Source organism: Physcomitrium patens, chromosome 3 (genome assembly GCF_059467195.1).
Source record: "Physcomitrium patens ecotype Gransden chromosome 3, ASM5946719v1, whole genome shotgun sequence".
Classification (NCBI taxonomy): domain Eukaryota; kingdom Viridiplantae; phylum Streptophyta; class Bryopsida; order Funariales; family Funariaceae; genus Physcomitrium; species Physcomitrium patens.
Window position 1 is genome coordinate 20,889,510 of NC_143412.1, and position 9,189 is coordinate 20,898,698.

Sequence of the window (9,189 nt, forward strand, 5' to 3'; positions counted from 1 at the left end):
ATGCTGGTAAGAGAATCTGAGTTTTTCTTTGGATGTGTGTTTGGCTGACACTCTCCTACAAATAATGTAATTAGAGTCATTCTTGTAGTATACATGTGTGTGTGTATATATACATATACATACAGACATGTATCCTTTTATACACACACCAATACAGAATGTGTTGTTTTGTAACATCTAATATTGGAAAAATTAAACACAATTACAAAAAAGAGCACAACTTCCAAAAAGACATTTCTGGGATTGAGAGTCCTGAAATTGTTGTTAACTTTTGTTGGGAATCCCATACAGATGCATGGTTTGATTGATTTTGTAGGAAATGCATGCTACTTTGACAAAAAGTAAAATAATAAAATAATAAAATGAAATGAAATTAAAAAAAATGCATTAAAGCTTCATGTAGTGTCCACAGTGTTTCTTGTTCCTGTTTACAACCCATTGTGTAAGCATGCAGCAAGGTGCTTTGGGAAGTTTTATGACCCATGATTTATACTTTTGATTGTGGTGAGCCTTGGCTCTATTGTGGTAAGCAAGTAAACCTATTAAATGGAAGCATTATGGGAAAAGCTGGATAGTTACCCACTAGTATGCATATTCTCTCAACTTGAAGGACATCAACCATTGGAAAATTCAATATTTTTGAGCATGTTTCTCAATCAAGTATGAACTCTTTCATTATTGTTTCATCATCATGAAAGCAAACATTTGGAGCAATACACTTTTCAAGGCAAGCTAATGTAATGGTGTTTTAAGATTGAAGATCTTGCTTTGAATTTTCAACACTATCCTCCTGCTTACTGGAAACAAAATATGCTAATGCAAAATTTCTTGCATAATGTTAGTTTTTTCAGTATTGTTCAAACATTGAAATTGCAATGATTTTTCAAGTTTGACATTCACATGTACCTTTAAAATAAACAAATAAATAAATAATGCTTCAAGCCTATATTATTGAACAATGGTAAATTAAAACAAAATGTATTCTTTATTTGTTTATCTTTGCTGTAGTCATTCCTCATCAATCTTTTGAGTGTTTTTGGGCATTGAACTGGGATGTGTTTTTCCATTCAAGTATAATAACTTTGCCTAAATTTATCAACCATTGGCTCAACTTATGTGAAATTGATCAATCTTTGTCAAGATGAATATGTTTTGCTGAAAAAATAATCACTTTGCAACTGCAACATTGTTTCTTTTTATTAATTGGATCACAAGAACTTGGAGTTACCTTACAATCTATGTTATTGATGTTGATGTTTTTGTTTTTGGTTTTCTTGAAGCTGGGGATATAATATCCATTTCTAATAATAATAATAATAATAATAAGAATAAATTCTATTGTTAATTAGCATCCTGCCATTCTACATCTAGTTGTCATCTTCTTCAGATATTTTTAAAAGTTGCAGTTGCAAAGTACCAAGCCCACACACACTTCTAGCTTGAACCTGTCCAAAAGCAACATAGATGACCATTTCAGGCACACCACCTCAAGGTGCGGGGAACCCTTTAAATTAGCTTGGTAGGCAATAAATAGGAATGTGGAAGAACTGGGCAGCTAGTCTCTTCTCATATCCAAGGAGTGCAGCAAGCAAGGAATCAAGCAGCTCAAGGAAACAAAATAGAATGCTTTCATTCAATAACTGTGACAGGAATGTGGTCATTGGGCTAAGTTCACACCCACACACAAACCCATCCATCCATTCTAGCCCACTGTGTCCTGTAGTGTGGGCTTTACTTCACAGATTAGAGCAGGAGAAGAAGAAAACCCCTTTCTGGCTTTCTTTCAATCCCAACAGCAGCAATCTGCCTGAACTTACTCACCTGTAACTCCAATATTGTATTCCACATGAGTGCAGCAGCCCCATCTTTTGAGTCCTCAAGGAAGACAGTGATCACTAAGAGCCATCACTCCACTCTGTAGTAGTGGCAGCTCCACATCTTCAACACTGCCTTGAAGGCACACAAAGCCCACCCTCCTTTCTCCTCCTTTTTTTCTTTTTTCTCCCTTCTCCCCCATCTCTTCCAACAAAGCACTTTCCCCAGTTCTAAAGGAGGCATGGAGTGGGGGGTGGGGGTGTGGGATGTCCTGATGCTGATATCCAGTGTAATAGTAATCATCGATGCGCTCATTGGACCAGTTAGATCAGCAGTTTCAGCCCTGTCAGACCCCGCAAGATCATTATTTAAGATTGCACAAAACCTATTGTGGTAGACATGAATATTCTGAGACAATCATTTAGGGGAAAATGGCAAAGCCTGGAAGGGAAGATGAAGAGGAGACAGACAGACAGACAGACAGATAGTTATATATATAGATATATATATATGTTGTGATTGACAACAGAGTAGTGGTGAGGTGGTGAACTGGTGGTGGTGGTCTGGAAAAGCAATCACATGCCCTGAATCTGGCAGAAGGATATGAGGGAGTGAGAGACAGAGTGAGTGAAAGAGAGCTCTCTCAAGCCAGAGCATGTTGACAAAGTGGTGCCTGAAGCTCTCTCATTAAGTGCCTGGGCACAGATCCCACTTCATATTGTTCATCATGGAAAAGCCTGTTCCTCCTCCTCCACAGGTATTGGGTGGATGGATGGATGACTGAGCGCATGGATGAATGAATGTGCCCCCAAGAACACCACACGGATAACTTTCAATTTGGGTCCTATCACTTGGATACATAGTTTTAATTAAGTGATGTAATATTTTACTTGAATGAAGGTTGAAATGCATGTAAATCTTTTCCTGTTGACACAATTTTGGAGGACATTGATCAATTTAAACCAACAGTTGCTTCTTTCAGGTAATACGGAAGACCATATAAATAGACCTCTTCCTCTTCTTATTCACAGGCAATGTTTTGTTTTTGTTTACTTTTATCTTCTGCATGGTTTACAGTATCCATGGGTGAATTTTATGACAGGAGTTTCTGAAATTAAACTTCTAGCATTAATGAAGGAAAAATAAAACAGAGGTTTTGAACCTTTTTCTTTTTCTTTTTCTTTTTTTCATGTAAAGAATGAAGTTTTATTATGTATTGATATTACTAATACAACATGTGAGTTCCCTGGAAGTCCCAAATTGGAACATTCTAGAGAAATGGGAAGGGGAGCTTGTAACCAAGACCGTCGGAGAGCTAAGGGACAGGCACCCATAATTTCATCCATCCAAAACGCGGGTGATTCATTCATCCAATCATCATTCCCACGTAAGCAGTTTACCGCAGAGACAATGCGGTATACGCACAGTAAAAAAACAAAGTTACTAACGGGGGGGAGGGGAGGGGCTCTGGTAATTGACCGGAGTAAAATCGATATTTACCCCCGCCTGCCTGGCCTGGGATGGATGGATATGCGAATGATCCTTGTCCGGGGGGGGGGGTGATGGCGAAATACATTCATCTATTCTTCCGTCCATCCGTCCATCCTACCTAACCCAAGATTTTGTGGCCTGTTGCTGGGGCTCCTCTCCTCTCCAGGTGGGGGAGGGACCCACCTTAATGATAAGCACCAGATGGTATCATAACTGGCTCGCTTGGGGACACACACACACTTCCTTATCCCCCCCCCCTTTTTTTGGAGGTCAATCCATTTATAAATAATAACTTTGTCTTGGAAATGTTGCTTCTTATATACACTTCTATAATTAGGATGTTTTCTTCAATAAATAAAATAAAATAAAATAAAAACCTTTTTTTAAGTGTTGATATTTGTGATTTTAAAGTGTGTGTGTGTTGTTGTTGTTTGTTTGTTTGTTTGTTTGTTTTTTTTTTCTTTGTTTTTTGGGTTAAGGTGCCATGATTCTCTTTGTTTGTATGTTCGTGTGATTTTCATGGTTGGGAATTTTTTAGTTTCTCGATGTTGTTGTTTTATTTGCTTGATTGGGTTTTATTGCTACTTCTTGATCCTCTATGCATGGGGTTGTTTGTTTCTTTCTTTGTATGTCAAGTGACATCTTGTTATGGTTTGACAATGTCAAATTTTTGTTTGAAGCTTGGTCATTATTCATCTGGGTAGTTTACCTTTTTATATTATATTATTCTTATAAGGATATATAGTGCAGTAAAGGTTGTGGATTAGTTAATTAATTTTCTGTAATATAAAATTAGGATAAACTTATTGAAAGATTTTGTGATCATGACAATCTTGCAAACAATTCAAAATGGAAGTGAATATTATAAAAATGTAAATGCAAGAAAAAAATAAGGTAATTAATAGGTGCCAAATTCTATTTCAATAAATATATTCATTTATGTTGTGTTTCTGACAGCCAATAACCATAAAGCATGAAATTGTTGGATTTAGATAAGTACACATCGGTCTTTAAAAAAATTATCAGAAAAGTATGACTTACAATTGAACTTCAACCTCTTAAGTTAAGATCAAATAACCTTTAGCCATACTGTTTACATCATTTGATCAGTGTCTTTTAAAATAAAAAAGTAAATAGATTTTTTTATTATTATTTTTTTATACATGCATACAAAACAAAATACAATCTGTATGGCAAATAACACAAAATGTGTTTATTATAATTGTGATGATTCAAATTTGTTTACATGTTACAATACATGGAATTGGCTTTCAGCATTAAATGTAATGATGCAGATTTGGAAAGTCATATGTTTATATACGTTACAGAATAAACTCAAAACTGAAAAATTTAAAACTACTCATATTTCAAATCTCTAATCATACCACTGGTTTTGGTATTAATTGTGTCAACTGTTAATTTGAACATCATTTGGCAGGTTGTTGAAAAACAAATCAACACTCCATCATCTTGACAATGATCTCAATAAATCATCTAAAGCGCACTATCAAAAAAACAATAAATAAAATTGAATGTGGATCTATTATACTTATCAATGCAGTATTTTAAAGGTTGCATCAGCCAACACATTATTGAAGAACTATTAATATTTATTAGTTTTTTCTTCACCATCATTACTGACGTCTCTTAAATACTTTAATCAAAATATAAAAATATCTCAAAATATAAAACATTTATAATTATTAATTAGGTGGAACAGTTACATTTATACATACTCCAATTACTTGAGACATTTTAAAGAAAACATAGGAATATCTTGCCTAGACACTCATTAGCCAAGTTTTAAAATTTATATTAAAGGCACATACAATTGTATTGAATCAATTTTTTGTTTACTGTAAAGTAACCTTGTGCTGGTCAAGGAATAATGTGTTGATTTTTTCAAAAATATAAAATTAAAATTTTAAAAATAAAAAAAGTTAATTCAATTAAGTTTGAATGAATTAATAGCATTTCATGACGTGGCACAATTATCCAGAAAGAGGGAAAAATACCGTAGTTTCCATCAGTTTGTAAACGGTTAACAGTAAGTGGATTCATATCCACTTTGGATAGGTTTCACGATATTAAAATCTCCGAGGCAACTTCACACATGTCAAAGGAAAAAGGGGAATATAAAAATGCAGACCCATCCATAGAACTGTAACGGAAAGAAAGCTAGCAAGACAAGGTCAATTCAAGGAGTGAAAATTGTCGCATCGGAAATCCGTCCTCAGACAGACATATAGACTTCTCGGCGCTCGCATGGTGGTTCCCGAGGTTCCCGTGCACTGCGAACTCGCCCCCCAGACCAAGCTCCAGATCCATTCTCCAAGCAGCGATAGCGTCGCACCGTTCATGGGCAGAGGAACCGTGGCGGCGGCGGCAGCGACAGCAGGAACCCAGTTAGGTTGTGTTGTTATTGTTGTTGTTTCAATTTTTCATCGGCCGATGCCATTGCCAATGCCAATCCCAATGGTGGTTCCCGGTGCTGCAAAGGCTGCAAAGAAAAAAGAAATAAAAAATAAAGAAAAAACAGAAAACACATTCATCGGAGAATTCACCTTCTCGTGGGAGGGCAACCAGGAATGGCCAGCCGCTTTTAGGTGGCTTCCTCAATCTTCGAGGAGATTATGCTGACACTGCCACAGCCCATGCCCTCTCGCCTTAACCCCACAAACCAGCCGAACCACCCCCTAAGACCGAGTCTGTGCGAGATCTGCGACACCTTTTAATTTTTTAGTTTTTTAGTTTTTTTTGTGGGTTTCGAGACAAAAGCAAAGCATCGCGGGCCTGCTCCGGGAGGTGGGCGGGTTTTGTTTTATCCTTGTTTGCTGGATCGATTGATACTGCAGGCAGTATGTAGGTGTGAAAAACAACGTGTTGGTGGTATCCGGTTTGATTACGGCCCTGACCGGTTCCCTCGGCCTTGTCGTTACGTTTCCGATATAGCAACAGCTTAACCTCGGATCGGTCCACCAGCATCCGGCGGGATTTCTGAGAGATTCCCCCATATTCTGACCCTTTTGAGATTTAGGGCAGTGATGAATTATATGGGTTCCTTACGTGCTATTTATATCGGTTGATTAGATTAGTCGATGATAATTTGGGAAGTAGTTGGTCATTAACGCTTCCTGCTGCGCACCCTCGAGCCGTGTGTGAGACTGCTAATCAGGGAATCTTGGTGTGCCTTTTGAATTCTCTCATGTGTCTAGAAGTCTTACCTTGTTAAATCTTGCAAGAAGGTTAATTTTTACATCTCCTGGTGCAATTCCATTGCAGCACGACCTTACGTAGCTTTTGGTAATCACTCTGGCACTGGTGGCACATATAATCGCCATAGATTCTTGGTTAGAAATGGCATCCATATTCATTCTCTAGAATTTCAGTTAAAAAGCAGATAAGATGCAGCTCCACTATTTATTTAGTTCCTGTTCAGAGGTGTATCAAAGGCGTCGTCAACTTTCTTCATGTGTGGGAACTGAACAGATAATAACGCTCACCCAAAAACTCCGCTTCTTGCAGGAGTCATGTGGCAGCAGCTTTGAAAAGGTGGCTACATATGACGTATGCATGAAAAATCACCGTTCATTTGCGTGACCTGACATTCAGATCCCATGCATCGGTTGCCTTGATCGATTCATTTAGCATTGTCAGACAACAGCACATGTGTATACTTTGGTGGCTTGAAATATTCGATGGTGATGGTGTTCTACATGTCAAGGTTATATAAGTAAAATATCAGCGCGTGGATGGGCAAAGAGTACAGTCATTTAGGGACTGCATCTGTTCGGGAAGCTTAAGTCTCTGACATCTGCCTAAGAGCATCTCCAATTCCATCAAAGGCGAAAAGGAATTTGGTTTTCATTGTTTTCGCTACTACTCTGTGTTTAAAAGAGACTAAAGTAAGGGCTTCACTTTGTCGGAAGAAGAGTACCATTCGCATTTGTAATAATAATTCAATCTCGCAATTTCTGTCCACCTACTGTAAGTGGCTTCTTCCTTCGAGCAACCGCAATAAGAGGACTCACGGCACCTCAAATAGATGGTCTGCGAGGCTGCATTTGAAGGGAATCGATTACATGCAGATCCCTTTTTAAAGAGTTACCATATCCAGCTCCATGACTGTCGTTATGGGGGACAAGGGTTGTTCCTCTCTCAGTACATTATACTCATGAAAGTCGCATGCGTAAATGGAGCGCTTAAAAACGAAGACCTCGAATTGTGCAGAACGAATCTACGACTTGAATAGAAGGGAGAAGCACAGAATTTACTTCTCAATGAAAAAAATAAAAAAAAATCAAAAATCAAAAATCAAAAATCAGACTTTACAGGTGATATGAGTTTCAACCAAAAGGAGAAATTTATGACTCCTAATGAGGTTCTCTTTTGTAGCAGGAAATAAATAGGACCTAAACATTCCTACTCTATGTCACTTGGACCATAATGAATTATATCTGGGTTCATATCAATAAACTCCATTGCAAAATCGGAGCAAGAATAATTAGAGTTGAAACCGATCATCCGCCTGATCTTTGAAGCCTGCAGGCAATGAGTTTTGCAAGAATAACTGCAAAGCCTTACAAGGCTAGCCTGCACTCTTCGTACAAAAATAATCAGAGGGTCTCCTCAGCTGTCGATGTAGAAGCTAATGTTGCTTGATGACCTTTGGGCTGCTTAAAAGCCCACAAAATCATTAACACTTAATCCTCTATGAACACATCAGAAACCAACAAAAACGTCCACTCACAGAAGACCAAGCTTCACAATTCTGAGAAGGTGTATTCTTTTTAATGATGTGTAGCCAAAGAGGTATGTTGTGTTGTGAAAAGATACTCCTAGTGTAATCTATTGCATTAAACAATACCAACCCCTCAAATGTCGCACTAATGATCGTCTCAATGGGGCATTAGCAGGAATACAGTGGTATGTTCCATAGATTAGATATAATGATGTATCAACGACCCTCGGATCCATTCTAAGATACAGCTGTGAAGTTTGAATAAAAATTCACATAAAGGTCCACTTTTCAAGTGGTTACAATACGTGGTCTTTTAATTATGTGTTCCCCCAAATCCATTAGTACATGCCTGCTTGAATATCACCCCTACAAGCTGACGTAAAAAAATACAGCATCTTATCTGAACACGGAACTCGGAGACATTTTAAAAGAAATACATAATTGTCAACACAGTTTCTCCAGCTTTTGTCTTCCTCAATTGATGACAGCACACTGAAGTGGCATCAGAGTACTAGTTTAATACCAACAAGTGCTTAATTTGTTTTTCTTCATATTTCCAGAAGTAACACACTGGCAGCCTATCACTGGTGTTGCTGAGCACATATTTACAACTTAAACAGCAATCCAGACAAGTTAATAAGCCATTCAGCCTGTGAGCCAGGTGACATCCAACACAAGAGTGGAGTTCGTCATGTTTCAAAATTCTTGTACCAATGGTTTGAGCTTCACGTTGACTGATGTATGCAAGCCTCACCCCTCCACCTGCCCGACAGAAAACTACTTGAAAATAATCAGTAACGAATATATATATATATATATATATATATATCTATATATATATGTTCTCCAGTACAATTTTGCATTTAGTGATTCGGGTTGTTATTAACACCCCCTAGAGGACCCATAACTACGGATCACAACTAATCCATGAGGGATAAAAGCTGACTTCAGAAGAGCACCTCCTGGTGAACTCGCGCATGCGTAAACATGGATAAAAAACTAATGTCAAAGTAATCACTAGTGCATGGAAGGTACCAGTACACAAAAGTCATAGGATGGGGTACAAACCTCAAGGAGTTTCACTGCTTCTTTGGGGTGTCAGAGTGGGTATTACAGCCCGGACACTTGAGAGTCTGCTCCTT

General features: G+C 37.8%; 1 long non-coding RNA gene across 1 annotated transcript; it reads right to left on the reverse strand.

Annotated features, from left to right (window-relative positions):
* Positions 1–1,170: 1,170 nt before the first annotated feature.
* On the reverse strand, positions 1,171–2,488 carry LOC149989579 (uncharacterized). Its single transcript, XR_016502395.1, has 2 exons — positions 1,822–2,488; positions 1,171–1,445 (listed from the first exon to the last, which is right to left on the reverse strand). It is a non-coding gene; the product is annotated as an uncharacterized LOC149989579 (long non-coding RNA).
* Between the last annotated feature and the right edge of the window lie 6,701 nt (positions 2,489–9,189).